The following is a 17,160-nucleotide window of genomic DNA, read 5'->3' as shown; positions in this document are numbered from 1 at the left end:
CGGTTTAGGGTAGCACTTGAAGGTCGTCTGGCATTAACTTGAGATGCCACTAATTGGGTCTAAATAGGAGGCCCGACAGGCTGAGTAGTTAAGAGTTGGGTAGGCAGCAGTCCCCAGAGTGATTTTTCATCAACTTGTGAAAACCCAGTCTTCTTCGTACAAATGAAAGAAGAATCAGTTGGAAACAATCTGTTAGATTTTCCTAGCATGCACGAGGATTTCAGTGGGGGTTGCTAGCAAATGGTACACAATTCTTGGTTTCAAAACCTGTACCCTAAGATGGCCTGTGACATGATTTTACTGACTAGAAGACAAGTTGGGTGTCTTTGGGTGTATGAATTACAATAGGACATTTGACTGATTGACCCAGGACTTGTATACTGCTAACATAAATAACATCCTCTCATTTTAACCCACCTGCCTCTACCCCCAGAAGTAGTTTTTGCATCCACAGAAGAGCAGGAGAATTTGGGAGGTGGAGGGGAAGGCAGGAGAAGTTTTCTGGGATTTGAGCCAAAGCAGAATAAAGGAATTGAGGAAGATGGAATGGTGGTATAGCTTCTGTTCTCTGTCTAGCTTCTAGAACTAGACTTGAGCATATGTAATAGAGTGGATGTGATGCTTATCCTCTGACACCTTTGGACTGAGGAAGAAAAAGCCAATGGGCAAAGGAGGTATGTTTTGGATAAACTGAGTGACAAAGCACACCAAATTATAGAGAGACTGCTTCCTTTGTGGAGCTGCCATTGCTGTTTTGCCTTCAGAATTGTCAGCTTTGGGAGCACTAGAGAAGCACCCTTGGCATGGGCCTTGATGTTTCTCTCATGAGGGGCTACAATGGCACTCCTTCCAGTGGCCCTCTGAACTGTAGACACTGTGGGAACGTGTGGCAGATCTAAGACAAACACATATGAAGTCTCTACCCTTTGTATTGGTGCTCTCAATTAATTGTGGGAGATGTTGAGGGGAAACTGAAATCCTGCAAGCAAGCATAGGGACATAGTAATTTAGAAATTTCTGATGAAATCAGAAATGCCCTCTACATGACTCTGGCGGGGGGTGGGGGGCATGTGTGTGTACACGTGTGTGTATCTGTGTGTGTGAATGTTGAAGGCAGTCAAGATTTAATATCTAGTACAATTATATACAGTGAGGGGCATCTTTATTATATCAGTAGATCTTTTTCCTGGACTTTTCTTTCCTATAATTATTCTATAACAATTCTTAAAATATTTTTCTTAATCTGATGATTAAAAACTGATGGAGACTAATATCATATGCTTTCACTCATATATGGAATTTAAGAAACAAAGCAGATGACCATAGGGGAAGAGAAGGAAAAATAAGATAAAAACAGAGAGGGAGATAACCCATAAGAGACTTTTAAATACAGAGAACAAACTGAGGATTGCTAGAGGAGAAGTGGGTGAGGGATGGGCTAAATGGGTGAAGGGCATTAAGGAGGGCACTTGCTGGGATGATCACTGGGTGTTATATGTAAGTGATGAATCACTGGGTTCTACTTCTGACACCAATATTATACTATATGTTAACTAACTTTAATTTAAAAAATAAATTTAAGAAAACTGGTGGAGACTAGAACTAACTACGACATTGTTTACTATAAAGAACATTTTCTCACCAAAATTAATCTAGGGAAAAATATTCTAGGCCCAAAGATATTTCCATGTTTTTTCCCCTAAAGCTTGTAATTAATGTACTCTCATTTTTCTTTAGTTTACTTTTTTTTCTGGTAAAATGAAAGTATATGAAGTATAGGACATTTGCAGTTATGGAAATTTAGAAAGAAGGGAAAATATCACAAATCATATACTGCCGTATGCCTGTTTTGGAAATCACAACTTGTACTTGCAGGATCAGAGAAATGGATTCCAATCCATCTGTAGATGAGGATCAAAGTTGCCCCTCAGCTTATTTATAGCAGAAAAAAAATTGAATCAGGATTCCAGTCTGCTTTTAACTACATTTTAATAGTGGCCTTCTGGAGACAGTGCCCTAGAGAGCACCAACCCTTGGGGATTTCATACCATGTAATAGGGAGAACAACACAGGAGGCTATTGGAGAGCCATCGTAGGCTCACAGGGTCCCCTCTGTGATTTGGGCCTGGATGGGGACTTTAGCTTAATGGGGTTTGGCAAAGAAAACACAAGTGGAGGCGAGAAAGGAAAGAATCAAAGAGGTCCTGTTAAGGAACCCCAAAGCATCTATTTCTGCCCCTATTTCTCATGGACAAAATATCACAAAATATCACAAAAATTAGTTTACTGCAATCTAAATGCAATACCTTTCCCAGAAACAGTTACAACTGTTACTTACTTATTTACTTATTTATTTTTTAATAGTTGCAACTTTAAAGAGGAACTGAAGATTTAAGTCAAGGGAATTAATACCTAATTGTGTAGTTTCTAGTATCATTAAATAAGATGGAGAAGCATTGACTAAGGGACTATGGCATTACATTACACTGAGAAGATAACTATCTGAGAAGTCCATGGCAGTCTTAGGCATTCCAAACCCTAAATGAGTCTTACTGAAGCAAGTTCAGAGCACTCCCATGGATTTTCTTTCAGACACCAGGAATGAGCCCAAGAATGACTTAACTATACTGAGATATTCATTCATTCATTCATTCATTCAGTACACATTCATAAGCCCACACTGTGTATAAGATTCAATCTTAGACTTTGGAGGAAATTAAAGATGCTTAAATTTTATTCCTGGTCTAAGGAATCTTCATTCTAGTAAAGGACATAAAACATATACAGAAATAATTTTAACAAAAAGTAAAACGTTGTGTTGTGAGAGAGATTCTTTTTAAAGAAACTGGAAGGTGCTAGAGAATATTATTTAGAAGGAAAAATGTCAGTAGAAAGGGGATGATTAGAGTCAATTGAAAGGGATTTTCAAATAAGATTAAAGTCTTATTTTATTTTATTTATTTTATTTTATTTTATTTTATTTTATTTTAGAGAGAGTATGCAAGTAGAGGAGAGGGGCAAGAGAGATAGAGAGTGAGAGTGAGAGTGAGAGTGAGAGTGAGAGAGAGAGAGAGAGAGAGAATGAGAATATCCTAAGCAGGCCCCATGCTCAGCTCAGAGCCAGATCCCACGACCCTGGGATCATGACATGAGCCAAAATCAAGAATTGGTTGCTCAACTGACTGAGCCAACCAGGTGCCCAAAGAAAGATCTTTTGAGATAATGATGCTTCTGGGATCAACTTGGCAGAGTAGTTGGAAAAGAAATATAAAGGAAGAAAGACTCTGTGTGTGTGTGTGTGTGTGTGTGTGTGTGTGTGTGTGTGTAAGAGAGAGAGACAGAGAGAGAGAGACAGAGAGAGAATGTGTAGGAGATTTTGAGTAGGCTTGGTCTACATTAGGACAGAAAGCTGTTTCTTGAGAGTGAATATGACAGCAGGACTTGACAGAAATGTTTAGAGTAAGTGTCTATAGACCTGTATCAATACATCCATAAAAGAGAGAGCCTTGGGGCGCCTGGGTAGCTCAGGTGCTTAAGTGTCTGACTTCGGCTCAGGTCGTGATCTCGCAATTCATGAGTTCAAGCCCCACACCGGGCTCTGTGCTGACAGCTCAGAGCCTGGATCCTGCTTTGGATTCTGTATCTCCCTCCCCTCTCTCTCTGTTCCTCTCCCACTCATACTCTGTCTCATTGTCTCTCTCTGTCAAAAATAAATAAAGAATAAAAGAAATTTTTTTTTTTAAAGAGAGAACCTTGTCAATTAACAGTGAGGGCCCAAGTAGGATCACGTTGTGTGGTTTCATTGCGGATCCATGCAGCCCAGGTTTGTGATTTTATTCTAAGGTTGAAAGCAAGCACAGAAAGAATGAATGAAGACTTTAACCTAATAAGGTTTGACAAAGAAGGCACAGGTGGAGGAAAGAAAGAAAAGAATCAAGAATGTCAATAGGAACATCAGGTTCCAGGGGTTTGGTTAGAGAAGGGGAAGGCAATGTGGAGCTAAAGGGATTGGAGGATCTGAAAGGGCCCAGTACAGGTACCTCTCCCTGACACACTCATCTAATCCCTACCTAGAGATCTCCACTCTGGCCTGGTAGGAGAGTAGGTGGGTGAGTGTGGTGATAAGGCTCCAAAGGGCAGAATATTAATAATGCAGTGGCTGACTTTGGATGCAGCTAGACTTCTTACAATTCATGGGGAAAAAAATTCTTTTCCATTTAAATTATTAAAAATGTAAACAAGGTAAAACAAAAACATACATCTATATAAGTCATATTACTAAAAAATACAGAAAAGATTATTAAATAAATAGAAACACTTAAGAACAGTTAGGCACTTTACAAGTTCTTAGCTGTCACCAATTATTATTTAATCTTACTCTGTTTGTCTGCACTTGTATAGATTTCTCTTCACCTTGATTCTTTATACTTAGAATTGAAAACCATGCCAGAATTGAAAAGCATATGCCAGGAGTCAGTATATCTTTGGACTTTTATTTTGCTGTAGGCTTTAACTTCCCTGAAATGGGGATTTTTTTAAACTCTTGATTGGTTTTCTTTTTTTGTGTTCTAAAATGAGGAAGAAACTGTTTTTCTCCATTGCCATTTCTGAAAGAGTACAGTGAAGTCACTAAGTAAAACCCTGGCTTTCTTTCCAGTTAAGATTTTCTAGTTACTCTTTTCTTCTTGGAGAGGATATATACTTCTGTTCCCACCTCCCAGTCAACATCCTGTATGGGTTATCTCCTTTGGGACAGCTACAGCTCCACACTTACGGATGAATTCTAATATGGAATTTTGGTTGTAAAGTTAGACTTACCAAAACGTGCAATTTAACAGGAGAATCCACCAAGCTTTTAAGGCATAGCGTAAGTTCTAGGTCACTTGTAGTGGATGAATCAGTTCCACAGCCATAGGTCATTTAGGAATCAGAGGTTCTGGGGCCCCCAAGGACAGAACTTCTGGAGTGTTGTCCTTGGCCCTAGCTCCTTCCAGCTGATTTAACAGTGGTGTGCACCCGTTGCCCATCTCCTGCTTAAATGCTCTGCCATACTGGGCCTCCTCTGTCATACCCCCAGTTCTCAGATTGATTGATTATGTGGGCAACGTTTAAAGGAAAAGAGACTTTAAAACAAATTCACTTAAAATAGTCACTAAAAAGGATAAGGATCACAACTGAAATAATGAGTTTTCCCTAGGAACTAGCAGACAGCCATAATCTTGGACCCTGATTTCCTCACTGTCTCTGTTAACGTAGGCTAGGAGCCAGGCTTCCAGGAAGTCCCAATCCTATCAGTAGTTCATTCCTTTTTCTTCCTAGTGTCACCTTTGGAAGGAAAACAAGGGAGGGACTGATTGTGTCAGCTTTGTAGAGTGAAATCACTCCAAGGGGAGAGAAGCAAAGAAGGACTTTGTCCCCTCCACCTTGCTTTCCTCTTTTGGTCTTAGAGCAGGAGTCACCTCACTGTGAGGTTCCTTCCCAAGGGGACAGGATTGGTATTGTCATGAAGCTCCTCCACAAAGTGGCTGGGCTTCTCCCAGGCTCTGACCGTGGATGTGCTGGAGTTGAGGCTGGGTGGGCACCAAGGGTTTAGAGTTGGGTTTCAGGTCAGCTTTAGGACAGGAAATGTATAAACTAGCAATGGCAGGAGTCTGTGGTGTGCCTAGAGCAGTGTGTCAAACCTATCTGCACTTTTGAATCAACTCAGGTGGTCAGAAAATTCGAATGGCTGGGCCTGCCCTACACTAATTGAGTTAATATCCTGGGAGTAGGGTCTGGGCACCAGTATTTTTTGAACAGCTACCCAGGTTATTCTAATGCACAGGCATGGTTGAGACACACTGGCATAGAACTTGGTCTTTTTCCAAGGTCTAGCTCTTATTTCTGAGCCTGAATCCTGCTGATCCATCTCTCCCAAGATGCCTCAGAGGAAGCAGAAGTTAATCTTTACTTGAGATGTAGCCACTAAAGTGCTCTTGATACTCTTTCCCTTTGTTTCATGCAAGCCTTAGTCCATCAATTATTGAAGGGTCATTGATTAATCATCCAATTTTCACAAATTCCTATATTGTTTATTTGGAGGCAGGAAATGTCATGGCTAAAAGCACAGTCTTTGAAATCAGCCTGCCAGGTTTCAAGTCCAACTCCACCACTTACCAGCTTTGTGATCCTGGGTAACTTAGTTAACTCTCAGTGCTTAAGTAACCATAAGATTGAGAAATAATAGTATCTTCCTTCAGTTCCTGTGTGTGTGTGTGTGTGTGTGTGTGTGTGTGTGTGTATTTAATGTTACTGTACCTAAAGTGCTTAGAATATTATCTGACATAGTGATTACTCAGTAAATGTTAGGGTATTTTTTTTCCCTTTTAATCATTTTACTACCAAATCTCATTAATTAGAAGCAGGAGCCCACATTTAATAACTACTTGTCTTTTCAGGGAAGCATTACAACTAAAACATCTTTATGGCTTACATCTGCTGAGGAGCACAATTTTTTTCCTCTCAATTATGCACAGCAAACAATACACCTTAAATATATCCATTTTTGTAACCTAAATCCAAACACATCCAATATGATTTTGATTTCGTAGGAAAAGTATATGCCACTGAATCTAAACTTAAAGTATTTCCAGTGTAATTCCCCTTAGCCCAGTGCTTCTCAACTTTTTTTTTTTCATTTTTATTGTCTTTATCCATGGAACATATACATTTTTTTCCTAATTGCTCCCCACATGAAATTTTAATACCAAAGATATGTTATACATATATCTATTAATGTATATAAATACACTATATACATAAAAAGTAAGATGTTTTGCCTCTGTTCAGAGCAATGTCACCCCCATTGAGAAAGCACGCCTTAGCCAAATCCCCCCAAAATGTTTGTGCCATTGTAATGCCACTCAACCCAAGGAGAAATGTGAAAGAGGGTAAATTCGAAAGGAGAGAAATATATGACCATATAAACACATTGATTGGAACACCCCTAGTGCTGTGGAAGGGATCCGTTTAAGTAAGGAGTGAAGATTTACCCTGCCTTTCCTTCACATTAAATACACCTCTTCCAACATGGTGTGACTTTTGTGGTATGGCTAATAAGAAAGTCACAGGGAAAAATGAGAACATCTTCTCCCTTCATCAAACCAGGCAAACGTCCTAATGTCCTTCTTATCCCTTATAAACAAGATAATATACTCATTCCAGGTCTAAAAAGGCAAAGAAACAGACTAATAAAACCCCAGAAAAGATTGTGAGAAATCTACAGATAAACTAATCCCTCCTATTATTTCAAAATCGAGTAACTTCTCAGGCATAGTAACAATTGATTTCATAATATGGCCATGCATTTTTTTAGATAAAGTTTTCTTGTAAAGTGTTCACTGATTTTATAGTGATAACTGAAAACATTTAAAAGAACTGAAATATTTATATAGCTATCAATATGTTACTCTTGGTTTTGAAAAACAAACTTAAATTTAGTTTAAAAATGTTTGAGTTTTGACAAGTAATAAGAAAGTATTCAAACTATAACCACTGTGTGTAAATATTGAGCATTTGGTACTGTGGTACACAAATAGAATTTACTGATTTTCACATTTCTTCATGCTTTGAAGGAAAAGTGAATTGAAGGATGTACATATTGATATTACGATGATTATAGAATGTATCAATAGGATTTCATATAGTTAGTTATTTAATCTCCATTGAGTTATGAAATGCTGCTTGATGTGGCTGTTTGCTAACTGTGGGTCCTGAGAATATTGACTGTGTTATAAAGGATCATTCAACATGTTTTTACTAACTTAAAATAGAAAGACAGGTTTTACTTTTTTCCCATGTAGGAGAGAGTGGAACATTTTAAAATTGAGAAACTTAAAAAGAATTCCAAGATAAAAGAAAGTGAGACTTGAAATTTCTAAGTAGTTCTGGGTCTTTTAGTCACAGTCCCCAAGTCATTTCTCATAAGGTGCTTTTATCTTTGGTAAATATGCCCCTGCTTATATAAGAGAAAAAAATCTTATTCACAGTATTTAGGAGTACAAGGGCTTAATCTGGAGAACTGACAACAATTATCAAATAACGTTTAATACAGACTATGCCCATGCCCATGATAAACAGTGTCATGTCCTGTTGTCACTTAAACGTGAAAGTAGTCCCTTGGAGTAACTTTAACTTTCCTGAACCACAATACCCTCTTCTGTGAAGTGTTATAATAAAATATTTGTCAAAAAGTTACGTGGATTAAATGAGATAACATATTACAACTCTTTAGGACTCCCCCTTCCCTTTGCAAGTATGAAGAATCCTTGCCATTATTGTTGGTGTTTTGAGCTGGAGTATCAGGAAAAATACAGAACCTCTTGCCCAAGCTCTCCTGATTACTGTGTGGTGGTCTGCTTGTATGTTATCACCCACATTTTTTAAATATGGGGATTCTCAGGACTTGCTTTGACTATACTATACATAATTATCTATTAATTGTATGGTGATTGTACTCTGTTGACATTTCCTGTTTACTTGTCTGTACCCACTATTAAACTATAAGCTAGAAAAGCAGCTGATCTCATGCATTTGTCTTTCTACCCCAATGTCCATGTGACTTAGCACCCAGTATGTGCTCAATTATGTGTTGAACGAATACAAGAATGGATGGCCATGATATCATGATAGAGAATTATATACTTTGATTTCCTTAGGTAGAATGTTTTTCCCATGTGGTTTTAAAACCTGCCTCAATTATGACCTGAGACCTCCATGACTCATTTGGCCTCCCAACTAAAAACACCAGGAGTACTAATTACTGTAAAAGGCAATGTCTTCAGAAAGAAAAGTTGTCTACCTACAGTAACTAAACAGAAACCACCTACCATCAAATTTTATGTTGGCCGGTGAACCACCAAAGAGCAGGAATTTTCCATTCCCATCTAAGAAGAATGTGATTTAACAAATGGCCTAAATCACTTTAGAAGGTGTTCTGATTGGAATAAAGAAAGCAATGTACCAAATATTCATTAAAGCTTTCTTGGGCCTACAACATGGACTACAATGTGCTAGGCTCCCTGTAGGTTACAAGAGAAATGGAAGCCTCCAGCCCCTGCCCTCAAAGAACTTTCTACCGTGTTAAGAAGATAAGTCCACACTAGAGAAGGGAGGATTGATTCAAGAGTGTCTCAGGGGACAATGGGTACATATTATTGACTCTTGGCTTGTTTGGCGGGGAGGAGGGGGCTTCTTCTGGAGGAAAATAATAACTCTGTGTTGATTTTTCATTTGTAAGGCTGTCCTAGAATTAACAATTACTTAATTCTTAATTTGATTTGTATGAATGGAACATAGAAAGGTTGGGGTGATTTCAGAAGAAAGAGCCTAGTAAATTTTTATACTTCACTCTGTACAGATTTTTGTTTCTTCTGCATAGTACTGTAGCTGAGAAGAACCTTTGGCCCAGGGTCCTTCCTGATCCTCTTTAGATGTAGTAGTTCATAAACATAAATGCTGACTTCAGGAAGCCAATGAAAGACTTCATTCTGGCAGAACTTGAGGTGGAGGAAAAGGGAACTGGGTGCTCTCATGCTCTGTAGTCCTTTCTTTCCCTTATGATGTTATCTCTGCCTTGTCTACCCTGTAAGGTAGGTGGGAAGCAAGAGAAGGCAATATGGCCAGACTAAAACAGGTTGGTAAGGTAGACTGGCAGCTACTGAATGGGAATGCCACTGAAGGGTTAAAAGCTCAAAACATGGTAGATTCTAGAAGCAGTGAGACAGTGCTGGGGAAAACATGCATAGGTAGAGATAGAGCAATGAGTGGTTCAAAATCAAGGCTAGGTTAAAAAGGTGTTGCCAGTAAAATATCCTATAGCATTTGGAATGGAACTAGGCTTAAGCATTTTCCTTGAGCTGGTCACTCTTTCATAAAGAAAATGTTTAGGTGGGGCGCCTGGGTGGCGCAGTCGGTTAAGCGTCCGACTTCAGCCAGGTCACGATCTCGCGGTCCGTGAGTTCGAGCCCCGCGTCAGGCTCTGGGCTGATGGCTCGGAGCCTGGAGCCTGTTTCCGATTCTGTGTCTCCCTCTCTCTCTGCCCCTCCCCCGTTCATGCTCTGTCTCTCTCTGTCCCAAAAATAAATAAAAAACGTTGAAAAAAAAAAAATTAAAAAAAAAAAAAAAAAAAAAAAAAAGAAAATGTTTAGGTGAAGCAGTGGCTGGGGGCCTCATGCATGGCCTGGCCTGGCCAAGCCTTAAAGGGAGCCAGCCCTACTGGGATGTGTATTGCCTCTATATCAATTAGGACTGCTTTCTTTCTCTTGTGTCATTTCATGGTTATAAGATAGACACTGGCATTCGGGATATCACATCACAGTTCACTCAAGACAGCAGAAGAGGGGCAAGGAGAAAGGGGTTAGTGTCAACAGATTTTCTCTAATGTCTTTTTGCCAGAGCGGTATCACTTGGTAATGCCTGGGGATTCTAGCAAGGAAGACAGGAAATAAACTATTTAGCTTCTACATTCTCTCAAATAGAGTCGGTAGAGAGCTGGATTCAGGTGTAGGGAAACCAACATACAGTGTCTTTTACTGGTTCTGAAACATTCCATACCACTTTCTCCCTTCTACTCCATCCCTTATGGCAATGTTTTTTAAAAAGTAGAGAATGCTCAAGTATGTTTCCAGTGGAAATAGCCATCAAACTCATTTAAGTCCTCAGCTAGCGTTCACCTAGTCTGCTCAGATGCCCAGGAAACCTGCCTGTTTCAGTTGTTTGATAGTTTTTCATTCTTATCGTAGATGTGTTTCTTCTCACCCCACCTCTCATTTCAACTGCAGCCATGGTGGACATTTCTATGCACGTGACTGAAAATCTTCCACTTCAGACATACACTGTAACCTCTCCATTTTCCTGCCCCAGGGCTCTCAGCAAACCTTAAAGAATTCATTGGCCCATACACGTTAAGCACCGAGAAGTGAAGGAAAGTGTATTTTCCTGGAGATAACCCTCCTCTAGGGGTAGACAGGAATCAGTAGGCAAATATCCCAATCTTCAGCACTTGAACAATCTTGAGGGGCATTCCACATGTTTCTTTGAGGGTCTCAGCTAGTTGAACACAGTGGAAACTAGCCCAACAAAGCTCTCTTACCTGTTTGTTTTCTTCTTCTGCCTAACTCTCCCTTTTCCATCACTCCTGCTTCTTGGGATCAGCACATGGATATGTGATGAGGCCTGCACCTACATCCTTGTTTTAGGCCCTGCTTTGGGGGGAACCCAAACTAAACCTCCTCATTGGAATTCCTTGATAATTTTTGTTTCTTGTAATTTCCACACTATCCTTCTTTTTGCATCCTCCCTTTTGAGGAGAAGCTAGGCTGGATTTCTTTACAGAAACTAAAACTCTAGGTATGCGAACAATAATTCATTATACAAATGTAAACACATATGTTTTTCTGTTGGGAGAAACAAATGTATCAGAGAGTATTCTTCTCTCAGAATCCCTTATTGGGCCAAGGTATTAACTGATTATTGTAAATGGTATATGTGTCTAAGAGGATCAGCAACAATACAGAAGCATTTACAAAGTAGTCACTGTGCCAGGTATCAAGTGCAGCAGTATGAGCCAAGGATCCACAATCAAGCAGACATAATTTCTGCTCTCAAATCACTCATGAGGTGGAGGTGGAGTGTGGAAAAGGTCAGGTAAACAATACTTGTGGTATGTGCTTTATAAGGATCCACAAATCTTGGTGACTGATATAATGGAGGAAGGGAACAAAAAAGATACAGGGATCTTGGATGATTCCAAGCTTTCTAACCTGGGTGACTGGGTAGATGAAACATAATTAGCCAAGACAGAAAATTCAAGGACAGTAACAGATTTAAAAGAGAGATGACAGGTTGAATTTTAAATATCTGCAAATTATTCAGGTGGAGATACCTAGACAGAAATATAGGTCTAGAGATAAGGAAAGACATCTGGATTGGACTGCAGATCTGCAAATCATTGATGTATAAAGCTAATGCTATGGAAATAAATCAGATCAACAGGAAAAAGAAAAGACAGTGGAAGATTAATCCCAAGAAGCAGCAGGACTAATAAAAGGATTAAGAAATAGGAACCAGCAATGAGATTGAGAAGGATTGGCTACATAGGTAGGAGAAGAATCAGATGGAAGTGTTTCTCGATTCTTGAAACCGAGGGAAGAGCAGTGCAATTTATAGCGCTTGATGCTGTGCTGTGGAGAGCTTAGGTAGGGTGGATAAAGACAAGGGCCTTCAACATCAGTGACCTCAGATGTCAATTTCAGTAGAAGGATGGACAAAGGGTATCTGGTACATTATTTTACTCATGCAGCCTGTGTCTCCTTAGTAGTCATAAAAGTAGGGCATTAACATTGCCTTCTAAAGCCTCTACTTCTAATCCCAGATTCTTCTGACAACCACAAGCAGATTTGTGCACTTTCCTTTTTTTCTTCTCCCTTCTCTTCCCCAAACATATTGAGATTTATCTTCCTCCTATGTGAAGTATCATTCTCTCCTCCCCACATTTCTGTTTGCCATATAGAAGCTGCTGTTGTTTCTTGGCTTATTTGCACACGAAGTTCTGGTAGAAGGAAATCTTATATGGACAGAAACTCTCTGAGCTGGTAGCTTCTAATTTGTCTTAACTTGGCAAAAGAAAAACACCCCCACCGGACCATCATTCCACCAACAAAGCCATGTGGCACATGCCAGATGATTGGGTTAAAAACAATTTTGCTGAAAAGACAAATTGGTAGAAATCCAAAACTGGCTGCAAAACCATATTTCCAGTCTCCTGTTTTGCATCTTTTCTGGCATTGATGCTTATTTTACTTTATAACGTCGAGTCATGTAAAGAGATTAGTCCTGCATCTTTGGGAGGCATTGCTAAATGCAGAAAAATTTTTTTAAAAAACAACCCTGAAATGTGTTTTTCAAAATGGTTATTGGAATCACCTAAGATCAGAAGTAAATTGTGATGTGTAACATGATACAGGTTGCAGCAAGCTGTTTAGCCCTAAGGCAGTAAATGCTGACAGGGCTTGGGAAGCTGTCTTATGTGCTGTGAACTGGTTATGTGAGTGTAGAGCACCATGTGGAAGCTGATTTGGGGATTTGGTAAGATGATTACATATTTGGTTCTACTTATATTGAATTTGAGATGTCTGAATAGAATCTAGAGAAAGCTCTGAATGGAAAAATCAACTAGGAATATGTAAATGGGAAATGGAAAGCTGAAGAGCAATTGAGACTGGAGGAGATTTGAGAGACCATCCATGCAATAGTGAGACTAGGTAAGATTACCAGTGTAGAATATACAGTGAGATAAAAGAAGGTTTGATGAGACTGCTAGCTATGTACCTAACATCCACTCCTCTCTCTTCCTTGGTAAGAGAAGGCAAACTTTTAGCTGAGCGCATCAGCTCCTGAAATAAAAGACCACATTTCTCAGCTAACCATTGAGCTGTTGGTCACATGGTTAAGTTCCAGCCAATTATTTGTTAGTCATAAGTGTTGTATGGGACTTTAAGAACAGAGCACATCCTCTTTCCCCATTTCTCCTTCCTGTTGCTCAGAATACAAAGGTCATGGCTGACACTAGAAATCATGTTGGTCATGAGATGGCCTTGGGAAAGTTCGTTGTTGTGGACCAAACAGTAGAAACATCGGAATTCCTGTTGACTTCCTGAGGCTGTTACATACCAGATCTGGATATTCTGTAACTAGGTTTTCTCTTATTGGAGAAAATAAATCCTTGTTTGTTTAAACCACTATAGGTGGGTCTTTGTTACTTTCAACTGAACGTAATGTAACTAATGCAAACATGATCTAACTAATGTAAATGTAACTAGTCTAACTAACTAATGCAAACATAGAACAAAATCTAACTTATGTAAAAAATAAAAGAAGTGCTAAAGAAAAAGACAAAGAAGGAAAAATCAGAAAAGTAAGAGGAAGATTAGCACTGGGTGTATCATGAAACCAAGGAGGAAGGAAGATGGAAGAGGATCAAGTATTAAATGCTGAAGAATAAATGATTATATTTCTTTGTAAGTACCTTAAACTTATGAGGAAAGCAAATCTATTTATTAATGATAATGGAGTATACATCATTTATTTAGGATTTCAAAAAACCCAGAGCTTAAAATTTTCTATTTTAAAAGACTTTATGATATATCTCTTAATTCTCTTTCAACTGAGGCTAATCTGAGCCACAAAACTTCATTAATTGTATTTCATGTTTAAGTTTGACAATAATGATACTATAAAATGGATAGTAGCAAAGAGACAGAAAAAAAACTCTGTGTGCAAAATGAAATTTAAAAGTCTCTAAAGAAGTTGGGATGCATGTGTGACTTAGTTGGTTGAGTGTCTGACTTGATTTTGGCTCAGGTTATGATCCAGGGTCATGGGATCAAGCCACACATCAAGCTCCTCGCTGAGCATGGAGCCTGCTTGGGATTCTCTCTCTCTCTCTCTCTCTCTCTCTCTCTCTCTCTCTGCCCATCTCCCTCACTTGCACTCTCTCTCTAAAATAAAAAAAAAACACTTAAGAAAATTTTTAATAAAAAATAAAACTCTCTAAAGAAGTTAATGGTAGTGATTTCTAATGGATTCTAAATTATACAATAGTACTGGATTTTTTTATTTCATTTTCGGTGTCTTTATTCTGAGACAGGAAATTTATATCCATCTTAATGACAATGTTCCTCATTATTGATCTGCTCTTATTTGTCTCAAAATATATAATGTTGCTGTATATTGGTTTGTATTAATAATACTACCATTACAGATTTATTTAGCAGGCAGAACAGCGTTATTCTTCTCCTATCCCTTCTCCCAAATACTGTATCAGCTCTGTATCTCCAAAATCTGGATAATATGTAAGACAGATTCTAATCTTTTCCAGTCATTCTGGGGTATTAGAACAATTCCTATTTTCAGGTAATAGAGACAACTTAATCTAGCATCAAAATGTAAATGTTTCATCCAATTAAAGCTTCTCCTACCCTCCATCGTAGAATGGGCTCATGGCTTTAAACCAGTCATTGGGAAAAAGAGGGAGTGGGATACTCTGCTCTTTCACTGTCTTTTCTCTCCCCCCGCAAGCACACAATTCTTCTATCCTTGGCTTCTTTAGAACCAGGGGCAGAATAGACACAAGAAGTAAAGTGTGATGCTTTAACTAGTTGGTGCTGTTGACCTTACTGTCTCACACTGGGGATTCAAATGCTGACTTTCATGGCACACATTGGTGAATTCCCAGAGATCTCCACTTGCCCTGGTTCTTGACCTAGGTGATTTCTTCTCCAAATGATCTCTTGCGATACCCCATCAGCTTTTATCCCTAGTGATAACCCACCATGGCCTTGTTCTGCCAGGATTCCCTTACCCCAGTGGACAGCCTTTGGGGTTGAAGCCCTTTAGGAGTGGCTCCCATGTGGCCACTCTACCACCCATTCTCCCAGAACTGGCCCGGGGAACATTTGGTGTCTTTGTTCTGCCCAGTCCTACTGCTGTCCTCTCCCCTTACCTTGCCTTCTTGGGCTACTCTGGTTTCTTATTCACATGTGCCCCAAAGCCCATGGGAGCACACATGAGTTTGACCCCAAAGCTTATCTGTGAACATTCTGCTGGTGGAAGCATGTGGCAAATGATGAACCAAGAGATGCGAGGTCAGCCCCTGTTCTGGCAGATAACCCTAGTCTCCAGGAGTACTTCTCTTGAGACTCCCAAATGAACTTAGGGGACATGTAACTTGTATCTTTCCTCACATGGAGGGTAGGGGAAATGCCTTCTCTACTATTAATTCTATGCAAATATTTCTTTTCCCAGGAATTGTTAGTTTGATTTTACACAGTGTGTTGGGGGTGAAGGTCACAGGACTAGGTCAGATAGTTCTCAGCAAGTCATGCTGGGATATATCCAGTGATTATAGAATGTAGAGGAATTACCCATTATCTTCAACTTTGTATTTTAGCTGAAATTTCAAGGCAACAGAAAACATTCTATTCTTGTGTTTGAAGGTGTGCAGTAATTTTTATAGGTTACATATAAAAGGAAGAGGTTGAATTAGTTCATCTTTCTAAAGTCTCTTCTGTCAGTAAAATATGCTGGGACTTACCTGAATTCCTTTATTTGGGGGTCTAGCTTCTTGAGAAAGTTTTTAAAAATCAAGAAATAACCCTTAAAAGGCTTCAGAACAAGTAAAAATTGTATTTAAAAACACACATACAGTGTGAGTACTTTATTTAGTAGGAGATTCCCTTGGGTCATTCCTCAGTGCCTAATTACTCTGGCTCTGTCATATACTACTCAGATTAAGTCATTAAAGTTATTGTTCTTTTGTCTCAAATAACTTAAAGTGCTTATCAGTTGGGATGCTATTAGTTACAAGCAACCAAAAATCTAACTCGAAGAGATTTTTAAAATAAAGAAAATGTACTGTCCATGTAAGTGACATGTCTAGAGGCTTCAGGCAAAGTTTGGCCCAGGTTCTCACAAAGGACCTAGTTTCTTTTCTTTTTCCTTGCATGGTTTTGACTTTATCTTAAATATGACTTTCCTTACTGTTGTAAGGAGTCTTATCAAAAGCACCTGACACTTAAATATCTCCTCATTTATGTCCACTGGGCATCTTTTTTGCTAACTCCTAAGAATGAGAGAGGAAACTTTTTTCTTAAAAGCTCCCGGAAAATTCTCTTAATAGCTCAATCAGAACTGATGAGGTCATGTTCTACACTTCTTCATCAATAACTCTATACAGGAAAATGGGGTGCTCTAATTAATTTCAGTCTGGGTCTACTCTGAAACCAAAGTTTAGGATCAATTCTACCCAAAACATATGACTGGAAATTTGGGAAGTTGTTAGGAAGGAGGAAATAAAGATTGGATGATGAGAAGCACCATCTGTTCTCAAAATATGGTAATGTCTTATAGAACCTAAGGACAGAAATGTTCTGGACCTCAAGAAGGAATGGAATTGGTAACAAGAAGATCATTGTGAATCCTTGCATACTTTTCATTGCCTCTTGTTTCTCCTTCTCATTAAGCATATACTTTACATAGGACTTAGAGGACAGGCCATATAATGGGCTTAGATAACAGCTTCTCATAGCTCCCAAGTTCATGTATTACAATTACAGACTCACA

General features: G+C 39.0%; 1 long non-coding RNA gene across 3 annotated transcripts in view; it reads left to right on the top strand.

Annotated features, from left to right (window-relative positions):
• Positions 1-611: 611 nt before the first annotated feature.
• Positions 612-17,160, top strand: part of LOC131507112 (uncharacterized) — a 111,668-nt gene continuing 95,119 nt past the window's right edge. Inside the window, exon 1 of one of the 3 annotated variants that reach the window (XR_009259334.1) lies at positions 612-674. This is a non-coding gene — a long non-coding RNA (uncharacterized LOC131507112). The remainder of the gene's footprint in view (positions 675-17,160) is intronic. The other 2 variants (XR_009259336.1, XR_009259335.1) reach the window with 2 other exon arrangements.

This window comes from Neofelis nebulosa, chromosome 3 (genome assembly GCF_028018385.1).
Source record: "Neofelis nebulosa isolate mNeoNeb1 chromosome 3, mNeoNeb1.pri, whole genome shotgun sequence".
NCBI lineage: Eukaryota > Metazoa > Chordata > Mammalia > Carnivora > Felidae > Neofelis > Neofelis nebulosa.
This window is presented reverse-complemented; position numbering and strand designations above follow the sequence as displayed.